General features: G+C 41.3%; 1 protein-coding gene and 1 long non-coding RNA gene across 3 annotated transcripts in view; one reads left to right on the top strand and one right to left on the bottom strand.

The window, feature by feature from the left end:
* LOC102154126 overlaps nucleotides 1–17,552 on the top strand; it is a 34,707-nt gene extending 17,155 nt beyond the window's left edge. The window contains exon 3 of one of the 2 annotated variants that reach the window (XR_005370225.1): nucleotides 17,538–17,552. This is a non-coding gene — a long non-coding RNA (uncharacterized LOC102154126). Of the gene's footprint in view, nucleotides 1–7,740; nucleotides 7,756–17,537 lie in introns of those variants that run through there. The other variant, XR_005370223.1, reaches the window with a different exon arrangement.
* The window catches only part of RAB3B (RAB3B, member RAS oncogene family), an 82,365-nt gene continuing 75,365 nt past the window's right edge, over nucleotides 14,136–21,135 (bottom strand). Inside the window, exon 6 of the mRNA XM_038558047.1 lies at nucleotides 14,136–20,172. The gene's annotated coding sequence lies outside the window, so the exon portion shown is untranslated. The remainder of the gene's footprint in view (nucleotides 20,173–21,135) is intronic.

Below are 21,135 nucleotides of genomic sequence, written 5' to 3'. Positions count from 1 at the left end.
AACTGCTGAGCCACCCAGGCATCCTGAACTATTGGGACTTTATCAAGATAAAAAGCTTCTGCACAGCAAAGGAAATGGTCAACAAATCTAAAAGACAACCTACAGAATGGGAAAAGATATTTACAAATGACATACTGGATAAAGGGCTAGTATCCAAGATCTATAAAGAACTTACCAAACTCAGCACTCAAAAAACAAACAATCCAGGCAAGAAATGGGTAGAAGACATTACATTGACACCAGTTAGAATGACTAAAATTAACAAGACAAGAAACAACAAATGTTGGAAAGGATGTGGAGAAAGGGGAATCCTTTTACAGTGTTTGGTGGGAATGCAAGGGAAAACAGTGTGGAGGTTCCTCAGCAAGTTAAAAATAGAGTTACCCTACAACCCAGCAATTGCACTACTGTGTATTTACCCCAAGGATATGGATGTAGTGAAATGAAGGGTCACCTGCACCCCAATAGTCATAGCAGCAATGTCCTCAATAGCCAAACTGTGGAAGGGGGAGAGATATACTTCAATAGATGAATGGATAAAGAAGATGTGGTCTATACATATATAGCAGAATATTACTCAGACATCAGAGAGGATGAATACCCACCATTTACATTGATGTGGATGGAACTGGAGGGTATTATGCTGAGTGAAATAAGCCAATTGGAGAAAGTCAATTATCATATGGTTTCACTCATATGCGGCATATAAGAAATAATGCAAGGGGACGCCTGGGTGGCTCAGCGGTTGGGTGCCTGCCTTCGGCTCAGGTCGTAATCAACAGATCCGGGATTGAGTCCTACATCAGGCTCCCTGTGAGTAGCCTGCTTCTCCCTCTGCCTGTGTCCCTGCCTCTCTCTCTCTCTCAATCTCTCTCTCTCTCTCTCTCTCTCTCTCTCTCTCCATCTGTATCTCTCATGAATAAATAAATAAAATCTTTAAAAAAAGAAAAAGAAATAATGCAAGGGACCATAAAGGAAAGAGGGGAAAGTGAATGGTGAAAAAATCAGAGAGGAAGACAAGCCATGAGAAACTTAACTCTGGGAAACAAACTGAGGGTTGCTGGAGGGGAGGTGGGTAGGGGGCTGAGGTAATTGGGTGAGAGGCCTTAAGGAGGGCATCTGATGTGATGAGCACTGGGTGTTATATGCAACTGATGAATTATTGAAAACTACATCTGACACTAATGATGTACTATATGTTGGCAAATTAAATTTAAATAGAAAATAAAAATAACACTTGGAAACAATTTTAAAATAAAGATATGCTTGAAAATGACTTTAAAAAATGGTACCTAAGAATAAATTTAATCAAGTAAAAGACCTGCACACTGAAAACTGTTACATGCTGATAAAAGACACTGAAGAAGAAACAAATAAATGGAAAGGTGTTTCATGCTCATGGATTGGAAGAATTATCATTAAAATGTTGCTATGATCCAAAGCAATTTATAGATTCAGGGCAATTCCTATCAAAATTTCAATGGCATTTTTCATAGAAATAGAATAAGTAATCCTGAAATTTGTATGGCACCACGGAAGACTCTAAATAGCCAAGGCAATCTTGAGAAAGAACAAATCTAAACACATAATACCTTCTGATTTCAAACTATATTACACAGCTATAGTAATTAAAACCATATGATATGGTCAGTTACTTTATAAAGGAGCCAAGAATAAACAATGGGGAAAGGATAGTCTCTTCAATAAATGATGTTGGGAAAACAGGACAGCCACATGCAGAAGAATGAAACTGGACTCTAACTTATACCATACACAAAAACAACTGAAAATGAATTAAATACTTGAATGTAAGACCTGAAATTACAAAATTCATGGAAGAAAATATAGGGGGTAAGCTCCTTGACATAGGTCTTGGCAATGATATTTTGGATTTGACACCAACATCAAAGTCAACAAAAGCAAAAATAAACAAGTGGGGCTACATCAAAATTAAAAGCTTTTGCACAGCAAAGGAAACCATCAACCAAATTAAAAGGCAACCTACAGAATAAGAGAAAATATTTGCAAATCATATATCTGATAATAGATTAATATCCAAAACACATCAAGAACTCATACAACTCAATAGCAGCAAATAAACAAAGATATACAAATAGCCAGCAGGTATGTGAAAAGATGCCCAAATCACTAATCACCCAGGAAATACAAATCAAACTACGAGATATCCCCTCACACCCATTAGAACAGCTATTAAAATAAAAAATAAAAAACACGAAGTGTTGGTGAAGATATAGAGAAAAGGGAAGGAACCCTTGTGCACTGTTGGTGGGAATGTAAATTGGTGCAGCCACTGTGGAGACAGCAGTGTGATCCTCAAAAAGTTATGAAAAGATGTGATATCCACTTCTGGCTATTGGTTCAAATCACTTGAAAAGGTATCTGCACCCCCACATTCACAGCAGCACTTTACAATAGCCAAGGAAACAATCTAAGTGCCCACTGATGGATGAATGAATAAAGAAAATGTTGTGTGTACACACACACACACACACACACACACACACACACACAGTGGAACATTATTCAGCCATAAAAAAGGAGATCCTGCTATTTGCAACAACACAGTTGGACTTTTCTTTCCTTCGGGTGTCCACAGTACCGTGGTCATCTACAGCATCTTTATGGCATGTCTTTAACTCCGCTGTAAAATTGAGTGGTTCATAGATCTCTTTCCCCTACGAAACTCCATTAGTCCAGGATTGAGTCGTAGAATCCTGTTTCATATCCTTAGCTTTATTTACTACCATAATTGGTAGCACACAATAAGTGCTCGGTAATACTTGGTGAATGGGCGAATAACTCAATGCTCCTAGGAAATTATTTCCTGAGTTTTATCTCAATTTGTCTCTCCTGCAAATTTTCCTCTCCTCCTCAAGAAGGCAAGAAAATTACTCTGTTACTTTATTGATTACTTTTCTTGTTTATTCACAAAGCCTGGGACACAATAGGTGCTTACCAAATATTTGTTAAATGAATGAACTAACATCAAGCAATTATAGTCCACTGGCAGCCTAGCACAGTGGAGGTTGTGGCGTCAGATTAGGTGGATTCAAATCCAGGCTCTAAAGCTGTGAGATGTTGAGCAAGTGACAGATGCTCAATGTGCCTCAATGTCCTCATATGTAATGAGGATAATAGAACTTATTTCATAGGGGCTCCTGGGAGGCATCTGCCTTCGGCTCAGGTCATGATTCCAGGATCCTGGGATCGAGTCCCAAGTTGGGCTCCCTGCTCAGTGGGGAGTCTGCTTCTCCCTCTCCCCCTGTACCTCTGCTCATGTTCTCTCTCCCACTCTATCTCAAATAAATAAATAAAATCTTTAAAAAAAACCGCTTATAGACATAAAAGAATTGTGAGAACTAAAAATGCTGGCTGGCTCATGGTAAGGGCATAACAAATGTTATTCGCTGAAGGTAGAGAGGCACCTTGGAGCCACCATTATTTCTTTTTTAAGTCAGTATGTGAGGCCTAGTACACAGGGCATTACTCTGAGGCCAGCCTCCTAACACTAGGCAAATGAGTAAGTCTCAGACTTTAGAGAACCTAAGAAATAACTAGTTTAAACATCAAAAATGCAGATTCCTAGGTCCACATTTTGAGGAACACTGAACTAGGCCCTTCACAGATCAACCTGATCATTGAAATTGGCTTGATATTGCTACCATGTCCTTGACCCAAGGACTGAACTTTTACTGCTTCTGAAGAATGGATCCCAGTTAGCTCTAAAATTCAGTCTCTCATGATCAACATTGTTTGCTCCTGCCAGATGTTTCCTCAATGCTCACTCTCTCAACAACATGCTGATTTTCATCTCCTTACTTTGACTAGTTCTTCAGCCTGAAATACTGAGAGTTAGAGATATAGAGCATGAGGGGGTGGGGTGGGGAAGGGGCAGAGAGATAATCTTAAGCAGGCTCTACTCCCATCCTGGATCTCACCACCCTGAGATCAAATTTAGATCAAAATTAAGAGTCAGACACCTAACCAACTGAGCCACTTAGCCACTGCTGAAATGCTTTCTTTTCAGTATTTTCTTTTCTTTTTAAGGTTTTATTTGTTTATTCATGAGAGACACACAGAGAGAGAGAGAGAGAGGCAGAGACACAGGCAGAGGGAGAAGCAGGCTTCATGCAGGGATCACACCCTGGGCCAAAGACAAGTGCCAAACCGCTGAGCCACCCAGGGATCCTACTTTTTCAGTCTTTTCTATTCAACTCTTTTCCATCCACTAAGATTTGGCTCATACAACTCCTGCTCCTGGCCCAGTCACATGCACCTTCTCAGAAGCCCTCCTTGGCTATTTTACTTGGACCTCCTCTCCTCCCCATTCTGAGAAAAATAACCTCTTTTATTCTTTGCTTGTCCATCTATGCTTAAAGATTCAGTGGAGGGGCACCTGGGTGGCTCAGTAGTTGAGCATCTGCCTTTGGCTCAGGTCGTGATCCTGGGGTCCTGGGATCGAGTCCCATGTCGAGTTCACTGCATGGAGCCTGCCTCTCCTCTGCCTGTGTCTCTGCTTCTCTCTCTGTGTCTCTCCTGAATAAATAAATAAAATCTTTAAAAAAAAAAAAAAAGACTCAGTGGAGTGTTTCCTGTGAAAAATAAGGTCTTTCCAAGTTTATTTTCCAGATGGGCATCCATCTTTTATTAGTGTACCGAGAGGGTTTAGCTCGCAAAACTCATTACTGATTCCAAAGCTGTACTATGTTGTCAGCATCTGTCTCCATGAAACTAAAGAGCCTATGTGATATTTAGACTAAAAATATAATAATCTAAATTTTTTGACTCAGAGTTTCTGTTAAAGAATAGGAAAAGTATGGTGGTAGACAAAACAATCTGTTTTAGGGCTAGTCTTGGTGAAGGTCCTAGTTTCTGAAAGTTGGAACTGGTCTTTATTACCAGCGTCTTTGTATCCCCCTGCAATACCAAGCAAAATACTTTGCATCAGTATGTATCCAATATGTAAATGATTAAATCATGGCCTGCTAATCCAAGTTCTTGATTTTGTTGTCCCACTGGATAAACATTAAGGCCTGGGGAGTATGATTTACTTGTGTGATGAATTGTTCAAACATGAGATGAAAGAGAAAGCATAAAAGTATGGCCCACAAGGTGACTGTATTTAGAGATAGGGCCTTTAAGAAGGCAGTTACAGTTGGGATCCCTGGGTGGCGCAGCGGTTTGGCACCTGCCTTTGGCCCAGGGCGCGATCCTGGAGACCCGGGATCGAATCCCTCGTCGGGCTCCCAGCATGGAGCCTGCTTCTCCCTCTGCCTGTGTCTCTGCCTCTCTGTCTCTCTCTGTGTGACTATCATGAATAAATAAATAAAATCTTAAAAAAAAAAAAAGAAGGCAGTTACAGTTAAATGAGGTCATAAGGGTGGGGCCCTAATGCACTATGACTAGTCTTCCTAAGGAAAGACACACCAAGGGATGCACCTAACAGAAAAGGCCATGTGATGACACAATGAGAAGCTGGCCACCTGCAGGCCACAGAGAGAGGCCTCAGGGAAAACTAAACATGCCCACATTTGATCTTGGACTTATAGCTTCCAGAAAATAAGAAAATACATTTTTTTAAGCCACCCAGTTTGTCATAGTTTGTTTATAACAAGCCTAGCAGACCAAGGTAAACTTTAATCTACTTTCTAATGGGAGCAGAATTGCCCCAAAGCATGTTCAGTAGAACTTCAGCAAAGTATTGATGGAGGCCCTGAAGAGGTTGTCCAATGGTCAATAACCTTGAGAAACATAGGGTTGAACAAATTAGAGCGGATTCTCAGGTTGCTGACGTATGTTCTGGTTTCCCAAGAGGACAAAATAGTATGTAGCATTTGCCAAACTTCCCTGACCATAGAGACACCATCTTTTTGGGGGGAGAGTGGCAATGCATGGTCTTTCAAGACCAGCATTTTGCAGGAAACAATTTAGGAAATACTTATAGTTTTGGGGTGCCTGGCTGGCTGGCTTGGTCAGTAGAACATACAACTCTTGATCTTAGGATTGTGAGTTCGAGCCCCTCTTTGGGTGTACAGATTACTTAAAAATAAAATCATTTTAAAAAAATAAAAAATACTCATTTATAGTTTTTATCTTGATCATCCTGTTCTTAGCTATCCCATTATTCACCATCAGGATCTAGACAGATGTTGAAGAACCTTTGAGAAGGGAGTCTGGGTTTGCTTCAGATTAATTATTCCCTCTAATGGCATATGACTCTTCCTGGAGGTCTGTCAAGCTTGTTCCTTCAATGATCAACCCAGAGGAAGAAGTGGTAATGACCAAACCCGAAAGAAGAATAGTTAAAAGGAAAGGACTCAAATCTAACCTAATTTCCTACATGGAAGTCAAACTACACTGCCAACCAAGACATTTGTAAATATTTATTGTTTTTTATTCCTTTTATATTTCACTAAAATTGTTGGCAATAAAATCCTTTAAAAAATAACTCTGAGCTTGCAGTGTAAGGAACAAAAAGGTGAAGAGGGAGTATATCTAATTCTGTAGCCAGATTGAGAGAGGGATGAGGTGAAAGGGTGGCAGGATACCCCAAACCCAGAGCGTATGGCGGTAACAACCACCAGGAAGAGGGAAAAGGAGACTGAGTCTGTGGTACTTGTATCAAGGAAGACAGAAATAAAGAATTCTTTCTGGCTTGTACAATGGGATTTTAGAGTTTCTTAAAAAGTGTGAGGGGTGCCTGAGTGACTTAGTTGGTTAAGCATCTGACTCCTGATTTCGGCTCAGGTAATGATTTCAGGGTGGTGAGATTGAGCTCCATGTTGGACTCTGTGCTCAGCAGAGTCTGCATGAGATTTTCTCTCTCTCTCTCTCTCACGCTCTCTCTCTCTCTGTCCACACCCACTCCACAAGTGCATATGTGTGTGCTCTTTCTCTCAAATAAATTTTAAAATCTTAAAAAAAAAAAGTGAGTGAGGATTTCTTGGTTCTGTCTGTATTGTGGATAGAGAGGTCCTACGCCAAAGTTAGATATCCACTGGGTTAATATTCAACACATATTTATTTAGTACTTGATGTATCAACACCATTCTAGCAAAGAAACAAGACAAAAATCTGCCTTCCCAACCTTTCATTCTAGTGGGAGTTTATTTTATTTTGTTTTTGTTAGAAGATATATATACAAAAGGTCCCACAACATATGGGACCATATTAAAGAATAATCATAAAGCAAATACACATCTGCAAACAGCCCATCTTAAGAAATAGAATACTACCAGTACATAATGAGTTCCCCATCTGGCTTTTTTATATCATGTTTACACACACACAGACACACACACACACAGAAGTAATTACTATCCTGAATTTTGTGTTAACAAAATTTCTTTGCTTTTCTTTATCAGTTTTTCTGCAGTCTATACATCCCTAAACATTTTCTTTAAATTTTTATTTATTATTTATGATAGTCACAGAGAGAGAGAGAGAGAGGCAGAGACACAGGCAGAGGGAGAAGCAGGCTCCATGCACTGGGAGCCTGACGTGGGATTCGATCCCGGGTCTCCAGGATCGTGCCCTGGGCCAAAGGCAGGCGCCAAACCGCTGTGCCACCCAGGGATCCCCCTAAACATTATTGTATCAGTCAGGGTCTTGGCAGAAAACAGGTAGCACACTCCAATTAGAATATAAGGAGGCAGGGTATTATACGAGTACTCTAGGATATTATTTTGAGTCTAGTAACAATGCTCTTTACCACCCTAGGATTGAAGGAGGAGAGGAGGGAGTAGCTACCAAAAGTAAGAAATAGTGGGCTGTGTGGAGAAGACCGCTTGTTAGGAACTGAGACTTTGAGTGGAGGAAATCCAACCGACTCACAGCAACCCACAGTGAGAGTACCAGAGAATAAATACCCGGCCCCATTCTCCCCTAGTTCTCTAATCCTCCGCTGATGCCTACCATCAGCCAAACCTAACCACAAGCCAGAAGTCGAAAGATTCAGTCCGTGCAGCTCAGCCTCCTGGAAATAGAATTGTGGAGAGGGAATCTGGAGGGGCAAACTGAAGATACTCAGCCTAAGTACATTGCTTACTTTGCTTTTTAAAGTCTACATAAATGGAGTCATACGGTATGTATTCTTCTGTGACTTGCCTTTTTTGTTTATTCATTAGAGTTCAAACGTGTAGATATAGTTCATTCATATTCAGTTCTGTGTAATATCCCATTGTATGAATCTATTATGATATACTTATCCATTCTACAGTTGATGGGCGTTTGGATTGTTTCCAGCTTTTTGTTAACAGATAATACCAAGCTATTTTCCAAAGTCATACAGATTGACACTCCAGATAGCATTAAATGAAGCTTCCTGTCATTCTACCATCTCGTCAATACTTGGTATTATCAGACTTTCTAACTTTTTGTGAGTTTGATAGGTGGGAAATAGTATCTTTGTGGTTCTAATGTTCATTTCCTTGAACATTTTTGCGTGCTTATTGGCAATATATGTGATTATTTTTTTCTTTTGCTCATTTGTCGATTATATTATAAATACCATCTCCCCCTAAGTACCTTGTTTTTTCACTCATGATATTGTATCTTTTGGTGTACAGAAGTTACTAACTTTAACACAATTGAATTTATACTTTTTTTCCCTTTGTGGTTTGCACTCTTTAAAAAATTCTTTTGGGATCCCTGGGTGGCGCAGTGGTTTGGCGCCTGCCTTTGGCCCAGGGCGCGATCCTGGAGACCCGGGATCGAATCCCACGTCGGGCTCTCGGTGCATGGAGCCTGCTTCTCCCTCTGCCTATGTCTCTGCCTCTCTCTCTCTCTGACTATCATAAATAAATAAAAATTTTAAAAAATGTTTAAAAAATTTTTTTTAACTACTCTGAAGTCATGAAGATATTTCCTATTTTGTCATCTAAAAGGTCCATTGTTTTACATTATACTAAAAGCTTTAAGTATTTCACAGTTAAGTCTTAAATCTACCTGGAACTAATAATTGTGTATGGTGTAAGGTAGGGGTCAGATTTATTTTTCCACACACAAATAAATTTGAAAACAAAATTTCCACACCAATTTTTGAATAGTTCATTTTTCCCCCAACTGGCTGCAAATACCTTCTGTGACAAAAATTTTGTTTCAATATATGTATTAGCGTTTTCCTGGATTCTCTGTTTATTCTGCTAAACCTGCCACAGTGCCTGAGAGTCTACTCTTAGGGACTTCAGCTCCTGAAGACTTATTTGATATTAGTTCCTCTGGAGAGATTATATATTAACCAATATCTTTCAGATTATTTTAAAGGAAGACTACTTCATTAGTATCTATCGGGATCTGAGAGTGTGGTCACTTTAACATTGGAGTAATGTTGGAGAACAGGATCTAAGTCAACATGAAAACTCTGGTTACCTGAAGGGTGATGCCTTTTGCAAAGGGGAGCAAATGAAAGAAGACAGAGAGAGGTGACCCTGATCCTAGTAGCTGAGGAATATTTATGCAAATCTAATCTGCCAGGATGAGCAAGTTTGTGGAGCAGAAGTATTTCTAGAATCATATTTTCAAGATATGTAAAGAAATCTGCTTATGTGAAGATATATATATATATCATGTTTTATATATGTGTGTTGAAAAATAGCTATTCTTATTTTTATAGCTGTTCTTTTAAAGTCAGCTAATTGAATCATGCATAGATAACCCAACTATTTAATTTAGACAATTGCCAGTTGATTCACAGGCATCCTGTATACCATGACAGGCAGGAAGACACCATTCAGGAAGGCATGGAGGCTTCCCTTTCAATAGGCACAACTGCGATCTAGGCAGCTCTTACAAAAGCTGGAAGCTTGGAAAGACAGTTCCCCATAGGTGCCTGATAGTGGACTCTGGATATCACAGCCACCTTATCCGTGAAGAAAAGTGGGGGCAGGGGGAAGAGTTCTCCAACTTAAGCAGACTGTATAAGTATTAGGAGAGGATTTCAATAAGACCTTTGGCCATGAAGGGCTTTAAGCTTGTGACCACACCTCAGCAAACCATTTCCTTCATGGCCCCCTCCAGAACTAGCTTGACTGTGATTTTTCCATGTTCTTAACACCCTCCCAAAATACCAACACCACCATCACCCTTCAGCTAAAAATCCGAGATATCAGCAACTTCCCTGTCCAGCAATCATCCCATCTTTTCAGAACAAGCATTCAATTTCCTTCATTCAACTAATGATCATTGGACACCCTTAATGTGCTGACACCTGTGGAAATCAAGGGATCGAAAGAGAAATGAAACCCTCCTCCCTGACCTCCAGGGGCTCACTCTTTAGTGGTGGCAAAGAAAAACTGGCTGGGCCCCAGATCACGTTTGTTTCTTAGAGATTTCCCCAGTAGTGTTCCATAAAGCACCGATGCAGGCACCAAGGCCAGAGGTGTCTGAAACATGGGCAGTTGAGAGAAATCCTTTCCTCTGCTTCCGTGACACTACTAGAGGGGGTTGCTTTGGGTGTATCTCATGTGGGAGACTGGGTCTGATTGAAGAGCTGGTCTCCAGATTCAGTCCCTGTGCCTGCTGCTAGCGTGAATTCCCTGACCAAGCTGAAGTTCTTCAGGATGTGAAGGAGGACAACACCCTATCCCAGTGCTACATGTAGCCACGAATTACCTTGCTTTATAAATTGACCCTCAGGGCCATTTCCCCAGGCACACGCCTGCCCAAAGGAGGACAACTAGATGAAAATTTCATGCCTAATAGACTCGAACAACTATTCTCCTTCAATACTGTCTTGATTTTTGAATCAGTCCACTGGCTCTATCTCTTTCCCTTCTCTTGGTGATTTTATTCATTCAAAAAGGATTTGTATTAGGAGGCAACATAGTGTCATTGTTAAGGGCAAGGACTCTGGGGTTTCACTCCCTGCTCTACATTTACTAATTGTATGGCCTTAGGAAAGTTAAATACCTTCTCTGTTTCCTCATCATTATGAGGCTAATAATAATATCTACCTCCTAAGGATACTAATGAAATCTATCTAATAAAGTAGTGAAGATTAAATTAATATATAGGTCAAGGACTTAGAATGGTGCCCAGAACATAGGGAGCACAGTATAAGTGCTAGCTAGTATTGACTATCACCTATGTGCCAGATGATAATTCCAGCTCTTACATAAACATCTTTAATCCTCATAATAACCCGATGAAGTTGGTACATTCTACAAATGAGAAGTAACAAAAGTTTTAAGTAAAATAGAAGTAAAGTAACTTGCCAAAGGCTCTGAGGGTACAGCAGTGAACAAAATAGTCAACGTCCCCACTGTCATGAAACTTTAAACAAATAAAATAATTCCATCATGATTAATGCCAGGAATAAGACAGTAAATAAAACAAAATGAAGTGGTATGATAAAGTTGGGGTATACTTTTGTGAGGAGTGACGTCCAGGGATGCCCTTCTCTGTCACTGGCCTGTGTCCACAGCCACCCTGGTTTACCTCAATACAGCTCAATAACTCTGAATCTTGCAAGTGAGTCTATTGGAGTCTCATTTCCTAGTTTAACTAGGTTTCCAAACTCCTTATGCACATTTGCCTACTGCTTGTCTGGTTTATTTTTCAGAAAAACTATGTTTATTTCACAGAAACATGTGGCAATCTACTCCCACAACTAACCGGGAAATTACAGTATAACACAGTAGGTTCTATGGCAAAGGAAAACAAAGGGGGATATGGTTCCCCAGAGGAAGTACCTAACTCAGTTTGGGAACCAAGAGTAGAAAGAACAACATATGCAGAGGCTCAAATCTAAAGTGTGCCCCAGTCCTCCTCTTAAACCAAGGAGAGGTTGCCCCTCACTTTATTGGCAGCCCTCACTCTATGAACTACTACCATTTGAAAATAGTATTTATTCTCTGTGTGAAGGTGAAGGTAAAAGGCACCTCCAGGGGACTCTTGGGCAGTAGGACCCATGAGCAGGCCCAGATTTTCTGTTGGGATCTCTGGGATGACCTGGACTGTCCATACCTTCTAGCAGGACACGGGGATAGAGAAGAACCATATCTTCAGGATTTCTGCTAGCTCACACAGCACCTGTATTAGTATCCAAAGGATGCTTCACAAAGTGCCACAAACTGGGGGGCTTAAAACAATAGAAATGTATTCTCTTACAGCTTTGGAAGCTGGAAATCCAAAGTCAAGGTGTTAGGAGGGTTGGTTTCTTCTGAAGGCTTTGAGGCAGACTCTGTTGTGCACCTGTCTCCCAGCTTCTAGTGGTTGCCAGAAATCTTTCGCCTTCCTTGGTGTGTAGCTGCATCACTCCAATCTCTACCTGCATCATCACATAGCCTTCCTCCTTGTGTCTCCTCTGTGTCCAAATTTCCCTCTCCTTTCCCTTATAAAGCTATCAGTCATTGGTTTTAGTGCTGACCCCAAACCAGTATAAGTTAATCTTAACTTGATTACATCTGCAAAGACTATTTCCAAATAAAGTCCCATTCTGAAGTACCAGGGATTAGAACTCACATATGCCTTCCGGAGGACACGGTTCAACCCACTGCAGCACCTTTTGCAAACTGGAGAGATAAGTGGCCCCTCCGGATGGCTTGGTGAGCAGATGACACTTTTGTGTGAATTACACAAAAGAATCCTTCCTCCCAACAGAGGCAACTCCACACCAGGGCACGAAGCCCTGCACTTAGAGCCAAGGCTGTATTTCAATCCCTTGGCGGGCACACACTCTATCCAGCTATATACACCGACCCTGACCGCTCTGTACTCTGCTGACTGCCTCAGGTCTGCCCCCCCATCCCTGCGCACTTTATGTCTTCCATTCCCACATCCTAAGGGCAAAAGCCATTTTTGTTCTCTTCTGTCCAGTTTTTAAATGTCTTTTGTGCAATGATCTGATTCTGTATCTCCTGTGAATAGCTGATATTTTCGCCTAGGCAGCATCCATTCTTTTCTTCTCTGGAAAAAGCACCCTCATTTTTTTTTTTCCCGAGCAACCACTTCTCTCCCACTTTCAGTTCATCTGGTTTGAGAAGTTCTGACCCCAGCCTCCCACTCCTGAGATGGAGTTGGACAAGATCTAGGCTTAGCCAATCAACACCTCACCTCCTAGCATAATTGATCTCAGAATAGGTACATGATCCAGGACTTTTGCCAAAACAATTAAAGCAAAGACTGTTTAGATGGCTATATTGGTAGGGTAAGCCTGGAGTGTACTGAGAATGAAGCCAATCCGGAGAATACTGATAACATAATTTAATCACCTAGTTCCAGATGGGTCTGAAACTAAATATATCACTGGGCTTTACGATAACATGAGCTAACAAATTCCCCTGTCACCATGACCTCTTTCTTTTCTTGTGATTATTTAAAGTGGGGCTATGTCACGCGCATTAAGGAGCACGTGATGTGAGGAGCACTGGGGGCTACACCATATGGTGGCCAATTGAATTTAAATTTTAAAGAAGTGGGGACAGGTCACTTAAAGGAATCTTGACTGATACAGAATCTGACACTTCTGTCACCCCTGCTCTGCATTTCCACAGCCCTTCATCCTCTCTGGCCCACCAGGGTCTCCATGCCTGAGTCCTGATGGACGAGAAGGAGTTAAGCAGGCTGAAGAAGGGGAAGGGCTCCCTACCACACTGTAGTGGGAATGGGCGAAGAACTAGACTGAATTTGCTGCCTTCTTAGACTTGTTATAGTTTGGGGGCATTGGCAGGTGGGGAATGGGTTCTGCTACTTTCCAGAGCCATCAATTGTGTCTCCATTTTGTTTCATTCTCTTGTGGGCTCATCGCTGTCTCTCCAGCTCAGCAGCCTGGCTTCCACATGCTGTCCAGCAGTATAGCCTAGCCCTCTGTTGGGGTACACTGTGCTCCCCAAGACACAGGGTCTCCAGAAGTACAAGTTGATTGGCTGTCCCTGGCCTCTGGCAGTGCCAGTCCTTCCTCCTCCTTGAAGCCTTTCCGAGAGTTATACTCATCCCGATTTCCCCCTATCTTGAGTCAGTCATGAACTTGCTTTGCCCATCATGAACTTGAATACTGCCTTGTATTGTGGCGTTCTTGTATTGTGGCTTTCATTGCAGTTCCTTCCTAAGATCTCAGAAGTCTACCCCCAAAGTTGTTAGCACATACCCAGGGAAGAGTCTCTCCATACATGAGGTACAGTTCAGATGAACTTTAATGCACATGCCATCGTTGCCATTACAATAAGGATAGGAGATACATGAAGCTAAGCCAGTCTGAATCAATAAAACATATCAACACAGAAGAGGGAGACACCACAGATATTTGCAAATGGGATCTTCCCTCTTGTTACTGTGCAAACGTGTGTGTATGTATATCTTTGCATTTGTACAAGCTCACAATACCACATAACATTTCATATATCACTTCGAATAGCTGTCAGGACACAGAATATAGGGAGAATAAAAAAGCATGAAAACATCTGCTTAGCTAGAACCTTATGGGGAGAGATAGGAGCGTTATTATTCCCTTTTCTGCTCAGTCCTCTAGAGGGAGAACTCCAAATTTGCTAATTGCTCCTCCTGAGGACTTCTGTTCAGCCTAGGCTGGCATGAGACCAGCCCAGTCCCTGGTTGAATAAATTAGAAAGAGCAACTGGAGGAGTTGAAAGTGGTGTGCAAATTGAGTAAGGTGACATTTCTCTGTGTGACTGCCGAGACCATCAGCCTCTGGGCCATGAGATGAGGAAACTTCTGTTCTAAGGTTTAACTGTATTAAGGGTGTGGGTGTGTGTGTGCCTCTCCTTTCTTCTCTCCCACAAGCAGAGAGGAAGCCAGATGTAGGCACAACTGATGTTTAGGTTTTCTCTTCAGCTACCCCCAATCTCCTCAAATGGGCAGGGCTCAGGATCAGGACCTCTCACTCCTTGGGCAGACTCTCTTGTTCTAAGACCAACCAACCACTTGCTGCCTTCATTTTGTAGTCTTGAGTAGGTTGCTTCAGGTGCAGGCCTCAGTTTTCCTTATCTGAGTACTGGGAATGATAAACCCACATCACAGGGTTATGTCAAAAACCATGAAGCTTCACTGAGAAAGTACTTTGGGAACTGCAAAGTGCCAAACACACAATTGATGATTTTTGTTATAATATACTAGTCACTGTACAAATGGACTCTACTGCCTGCCTCTCCTGAGCCCCAACCCCATCCACAGCATGTCGGCCTGACATTTCTCTGTGAGGTTAGGTTCCTGGGACCAAAATGTAGGGTAAGAGGGGAAAGCTGGTAGAGGTGGAAGTGACCCTTGGAATGACTCTGGAGGGTGTGCTTTCATTCTGGAATGAACACTGCCTACTCCCAGCCCCTCATGCTGTCTCCATTTTATACGTCCACAACATTTCATAGTTTCTTTTGATTCTCACAACTATTTTGTAAAGTAGGCAAGATTATTAATCTCATTTTATAGATGAAAAGATGTGTCCTGTTACACAGCTAGTACGTTGTAGGACTTAAACCCAAGTCTTTTAGAACCCTGGTTTTCTGAGCACTGGGGTTTTGTTTTGTTTTGTTTTGTTTTGTAGTAAATGCTACCCCCAGTGTGGGGCTCAAACTCATGACCCAAGATCAATTTCACCAACTGAGCCAGCCAGGTACCTGTTGGTGGAGCATCTTTTGACAAAGGCTCCAGGACACTTTGCCTAATTGAGACCTTGTGTAGTACAATAGTCAACACATGTTCAGCACCTACTATGAATGCCAGGCTCTGCACTAAGGGCTTTACACTCATCCCCACATTTAATCCTCTCAACAACCTCTGGAGGCAGATATTATTCCATTTATATAGGAAGTAATTGAGGTATCATGAGTAACTTTCTCAAAGTCACACAACTGTTTTGTGATGAAGATCTAAGGACTGAGCCCAGATCTCTTGGACTATAAACCTTATGCTGTTAACCACTCTACCACACTGCTTTCTCAGTCTTCATCCTATAACTTGATGTTTGGAGGGACTAGAAGACAGCTCAGCACAAATCTCTCAGCCCTTTAGTTTCCAGCCTCCCAGCTGAATGACAGAAATTACCCTCAAAAAGATCTTACCCAGCTCAGCCTGATGCATGTCTGGTGCTAGATAAATTCATTTCCCCTTGAATTGGAATGCATTTCTGGCCCTTAAACATGGCTGCCTAGTGTTGCTTCTCACTTGCATATGTCTGTGTGCTATTCTCAACAAGCCTCATCAGAGATTCTTGTTGTTAACCTTTAGGAACCTCTGGCCAACTACAGGCAGACGAGGACCACCCAGAAGCACTTAATTGCTAATGTGCTTTCTGGGAGCCTCAGAAACCAAGGCCACAAGCCTGGCTGATTGATGAGGGCAGGGAATCCACACAGCCTTGGCTATTTTCATCCTACCCAAGAAGAAAGAAGGCTTTCACAATGAAAGGATTCCTGCCAAAATCCTGTTTGCCACTTGCAGCTCTGACAGAAAATGGGCCTAAAATCACAGAGTATCAGCTCCAAGAGGGCCTACAGAAATTATCTAGTCTAAACTCATGAAGCCCAGAAACAGGGAGTGACTTAATCAGGGTCACACAGCCTATTAGCTTTATCCCAGTCCATTGGTAAAACTCAGGAAGAAATGAGTCAGAATCTGAAGGGTGCTGGGAATCCTAGTCACACCCCTCAGGGACTTGCTGATTTACTGTGCCAGACGTTAGTATTTCTATGACATGATTTTGTAGCAAGCAAAGGAAACTCTATTCAAGTCTCCCATAGACTTCCTGTTTAGGTATTTGCTGTTTGGCCACTTCAAAATTATAGAAGAGAAGCTGACAAAACAGATGTCACACAACTCAGTCTAGTCAATTGTATTATCAAGATGGTGGGTGTCACCAAGTTGCTAGACATAGAACAGATGTGGAGAAAGAGCAGCAGTGATGTTAGCTGTTTTGTCTAGTGTTTGAATCCCTGGGAAGCTAGTCTCTGTGTGGACCAGTAACCTAACCGTAGGAACCTTTGTCTGTGCGGTCATCAGTGTTTGTGGAGAACTACTTTTCACCTTGAGAAGTCTCTTTTCCTCCTTTATTCAGGTACATGAAGAGAAAATGGTGAAGAGAGTGGGGTGTGTTCCAGATTATACAATGCCTTCATCAGAAAGTCCACAGAAGTGGAATTTTTCTGAAAGACTCAGTGTTTAGAAATTAGAATTACTGCACTTTGGAGCTGGGAGGATGTATAAAGGAGAAAACTGAAAACCAAAGAGGGGACAATATATTTTTGGTTATTGTTAAGAACTTAACTCCAATGAGCAAGACTAAATGAGGGCTTTACTGAAAACATATACTGAGGTTTGTAATAAATCAAAGGAAGATGTGATTCCACATCTTCCTCAAGACGCTGGAATCACAGCTGAGAAAGCCACAGAACACACTTTCTCATCTTATGCCTCTGTCTGCATGATAGCCTTGTTTTCCCCTCATAGATCAGCATTCTACACATTGTTTGAGGATAGGTCATCACAGTTTTAGAGCATGCATCCTCACAATATCTGCCACTTAGAAGGGAAGAAAATAGCTCCAATTTTTTCTTTTTAAATCCTAGGGAAGAATTCTGATTGGCCTTGGTTGGTCACATACTCACTTTATTGACAGTCTTCACTAGAATCACCTGGTTTGGATGAAGGTATAGCAGTACTACAAAAGAAAAGATTACTATTTCCAGAAGAAATTCTGGGGAAAAGTGATAGCTGGCTATTACAAGAAATTATTTACCAGGAGTCCTATAGTAAGTTAGGGGCAGATTCAGGGCTAGAAAGAGAATTGATGAAATAACTTTTATTAATAATAATTGAAGTCTCTGGATTCTTTTCATGTGTGGTATTAAAGTAAACCCCAGTGTTACTGAATTGTTCATTTATTTATATTTTTAAAATATTTGTGTTGTGTGGAGGATGGACTGTAAAAGAGCAAGTGTGCACTAGGGAAACTGGTTAGGAACTCTATGGTAGCTCTCCAGAAGAGAAACAAGTGGCTTGAACCAAGATCATGGCAATGGCAATGGAGAAAAGTGGGTGGACTTGAAATACGTTTTAAAAGTAGAGTCACAGGACTTGTTGCTGGATGTGGACAGAAAAAAAAAAGAAAGAAAGAAAGAAAGAAAAAGAAAGAAAGAAAGAAAGAAAGAAAGAAAGAAAGAAAGAAAGAAAGAAAGAAAGAAAGAAAGAAAGAAGAAAGAAAGAAAGAAAGAAAGAAAGAAAGAAAGAAAGAAAGAAAGAAAGAAAAAGAAAAAAAGAAAAGAAAAAGAAGGAATTAAGAATAATATCGAGGTTTCTGTGAAGACTGGGGTTGAAATAAATTTGGGGCAGAATTAAGAGTCCCAAGGTGGAGATGTTAAATTTGAGACATGGAAATATCTACTGGGCCCTGTGTATACATGTCACTACCAAAGACTTGGCATCTAAAGCCACAGGACTAGATTAGGTTGGGAGCAGAGGGCCCAAGTGTTTTTTTGTTTTGTTTTTTAGATTTTATTTTTAAGTAATCTCTACATCCAACGTGGGGCTCAAACTTACAACTCCAAAATCAAGAGTCACATGCTTTACTGACTGAGCCAGCCAGGTGCCCCTCAACTATTCTTTGAGTCATCTTTTCTGCATACACTGAATCCTTCTGCTGGGCTTCCCACCAGGAATCTCAGGTGGGAATCACAACCATTATTATAGTTAATTCCATAGAATGAGATTCCAGATTCATCCCTCAGGGAGTAGCTAAGAAATGAATGGTGAAATATGCATCAAAACTCTATAGAGAAGTTTCTTTCATTCTTTGGACAACTAAACAAATGGTGTGACTGCCCTGATGTAAACTATTTTGATGTTTCTCTTTGGGGATAATAGATTTTAAGACCCAGGGAAATTTATCAGACTTGGTTTCAGATAACTTATCATTGCTTCCTTTGGTGGGTTGAAAAAATGGCCACAATACTTTACAGCTCTTCCATCAAGGGACAGCATCTATTTTTCCACCCCTTGTATGTGACTTGCATTAGTCAGTGGGACACTGGCAAACATGATACAGAGGCTTGAGAAGTATCTTCTTTGGAGCTTGCCCTCTTGCTGCTGGAAAAACTTCTAACACCATGTGAACGAGGCTGGGCAGCCTTCTGGAAGATGGAAACACATAGAGGGGCACCTCAAGCACCCTAGTCATTTCAGCTGGGACTCCAGGCATGTGAATGAAGTCACTCTAGACCTCCCAGCCTGAGCCAGAAGAATCACTCAGCTAACCCACCGATTTATGAGAAATAATAAATGTTTGTTTTTTCAAGTCACTAAGTTTTGTGGTCATTTGTTATGTCCCTTGGAAGACAGTAATTAACTCTGAACCAGGCAGTCTAAAGATATTTCACAGGTACAAATGTTCTGTCACTCTTACTCTTTTTGGAGGATCTGTGTTTGATTAGTCATCAAAGGTTTGAACTAAAAAACGAAAGCTTGAGGAATATAAAGCAATGGCCAGTGGATAGCAGAAGTATTTGGGGGCAGTGGAGTCTTCCTAGGACTCTTGAAACAGCTCCACAAATATGATTTAGTTTTCCCAGTTGTGTTCTCACAGAATGATGTACCTTTACTTCAGAGCACTTTTTAACCGTATTTGGGTATTTTACAATGTCTAGGCTACACCACAAGCTACTAGACTACAAGCCTCATGAAGGAAAGGCTTGTGTTTAATGTGCCATTGATTGTATCCTGACATATTAGACACTTACACATACTAGTTCACTTATTAAATGAGTAAATACAAATGAATAAATCTTCATATAAGGGATAAAGACCTTAAAAAACATCGCTTAACAGTATTCATATCTCAGGGGCCTGTCTCGGGTGCAATCCCAGGCATAGGCTGATCCTCCAACTGAGACAGGTAATCAGGGGTAACTTCGTAGAGATGCAGAATCTGAAATCAGTGAGATCCCAGGACACTGGTTACTATAATTCCTTCTCCTTACCCCAAACTATTGGCAAACAAACTCAAATAAACATTCCTCAAGACACTCAAGGAATCTTGACACCCAAGCAAAGAGCCCTGGAGCAGGAGCAGGTGATGTGAACTTGAAAGTCAGGTCTGGGAGATATTCATATCATTCTGTGGAGATTACAAGGCTGTGGTCACAAAGTAATTGAGACCAAAGGACTCTCACTACCACTGCTCCATATACTCTTCATCTGAGAGACAATCTGAAGAGAGAAATTGAATGAGCATGATTCAGAAGTGAATTCAAATGATATTACTAAGTGACTTGAACACGTTAACTTTTCCAAGGCTATGTTTCCTTGACTGCCAAATTGGGATATTTTAGAAACAGCACCCCCATGAGACTATAGGTACCTTGCAGGCAGGGATCATTTGTTTTCATATATATGTATCTAGTGTTTAACAGAACCAGGTCACAGTAGATACAAAACAGATAAATTTCTACCTGGAGGTGATCCAAGACCGGGTCCTGACTCCATCACTGACATACTCTCAGAGTAGACCTTAGGAAATTCCCTTTTCTTCCATGGACCTCAACCCTCCTCTTTGTAAAATGAGGATCCGGGACAAGATTTTCTCTAAGCTCCCTTAGAGCTTATATTTGACAAGTCTGTGGCCATTCAGTGCACCCAACCCCATTGCTGCTCCTAGCTGTTAATTAATGCTACAGACTGAGGAGACGATAATAAGTCATAAATCACTCTGTATATACAGATACATATGCATTTAAAACATTCTGTGAATAGCTATAATACTGTATTGCACTTTTGGCCTACTTTTGCCTCTTTTGAGGTCAAGAGTTTTTGTTTTTAAATCTTTTTTTTTTTTAATTTATGATAGTCACACACACAGAGAGAGAGAGAGAGAGGGGGGGGGGGCAGAGACACAGGCAGAGGGAGAAGCAGGCTCCATGCACCGGGAGCCTGACGTGGGATTCGATCCCGGGTCTCCAGGATCGTGCCCTGGGCCAAAGGCAGGCGCCAAACCGCTGCGCCACCCAGAGATCCCTTAAATCTTTTATTTGGATTGTTAAGCAAGATGAAAACCAGGACGAGTTGCCTCTAACATACCACGCAGCTTGAACCTTGGTAGCTAATTGCACTATTATCGTGATTGAGGAACATTGCACTGTAATCAGCTGGAAGCTCCTGCCTTCCACGCTGCAG

Source organism: Canis lupus, chromosome 15 (assembly GCF_011100685.1).
Source record: "Canis lupus familiaris isolate Mischka breed German Shepherd chromosome 15, alternate assembly UU_Cfam_GSD_1.0, whole genome shotgun sequence".
NCBI classification, from domain to species: Eukaryota; Metazoa; Chordata; class Mammalia; order Carnivora; family Canidae; genus Canis; species Canis lupus.
This window is presented reverse-complemented; position numbering and strand designations above follow the sequence as displayed.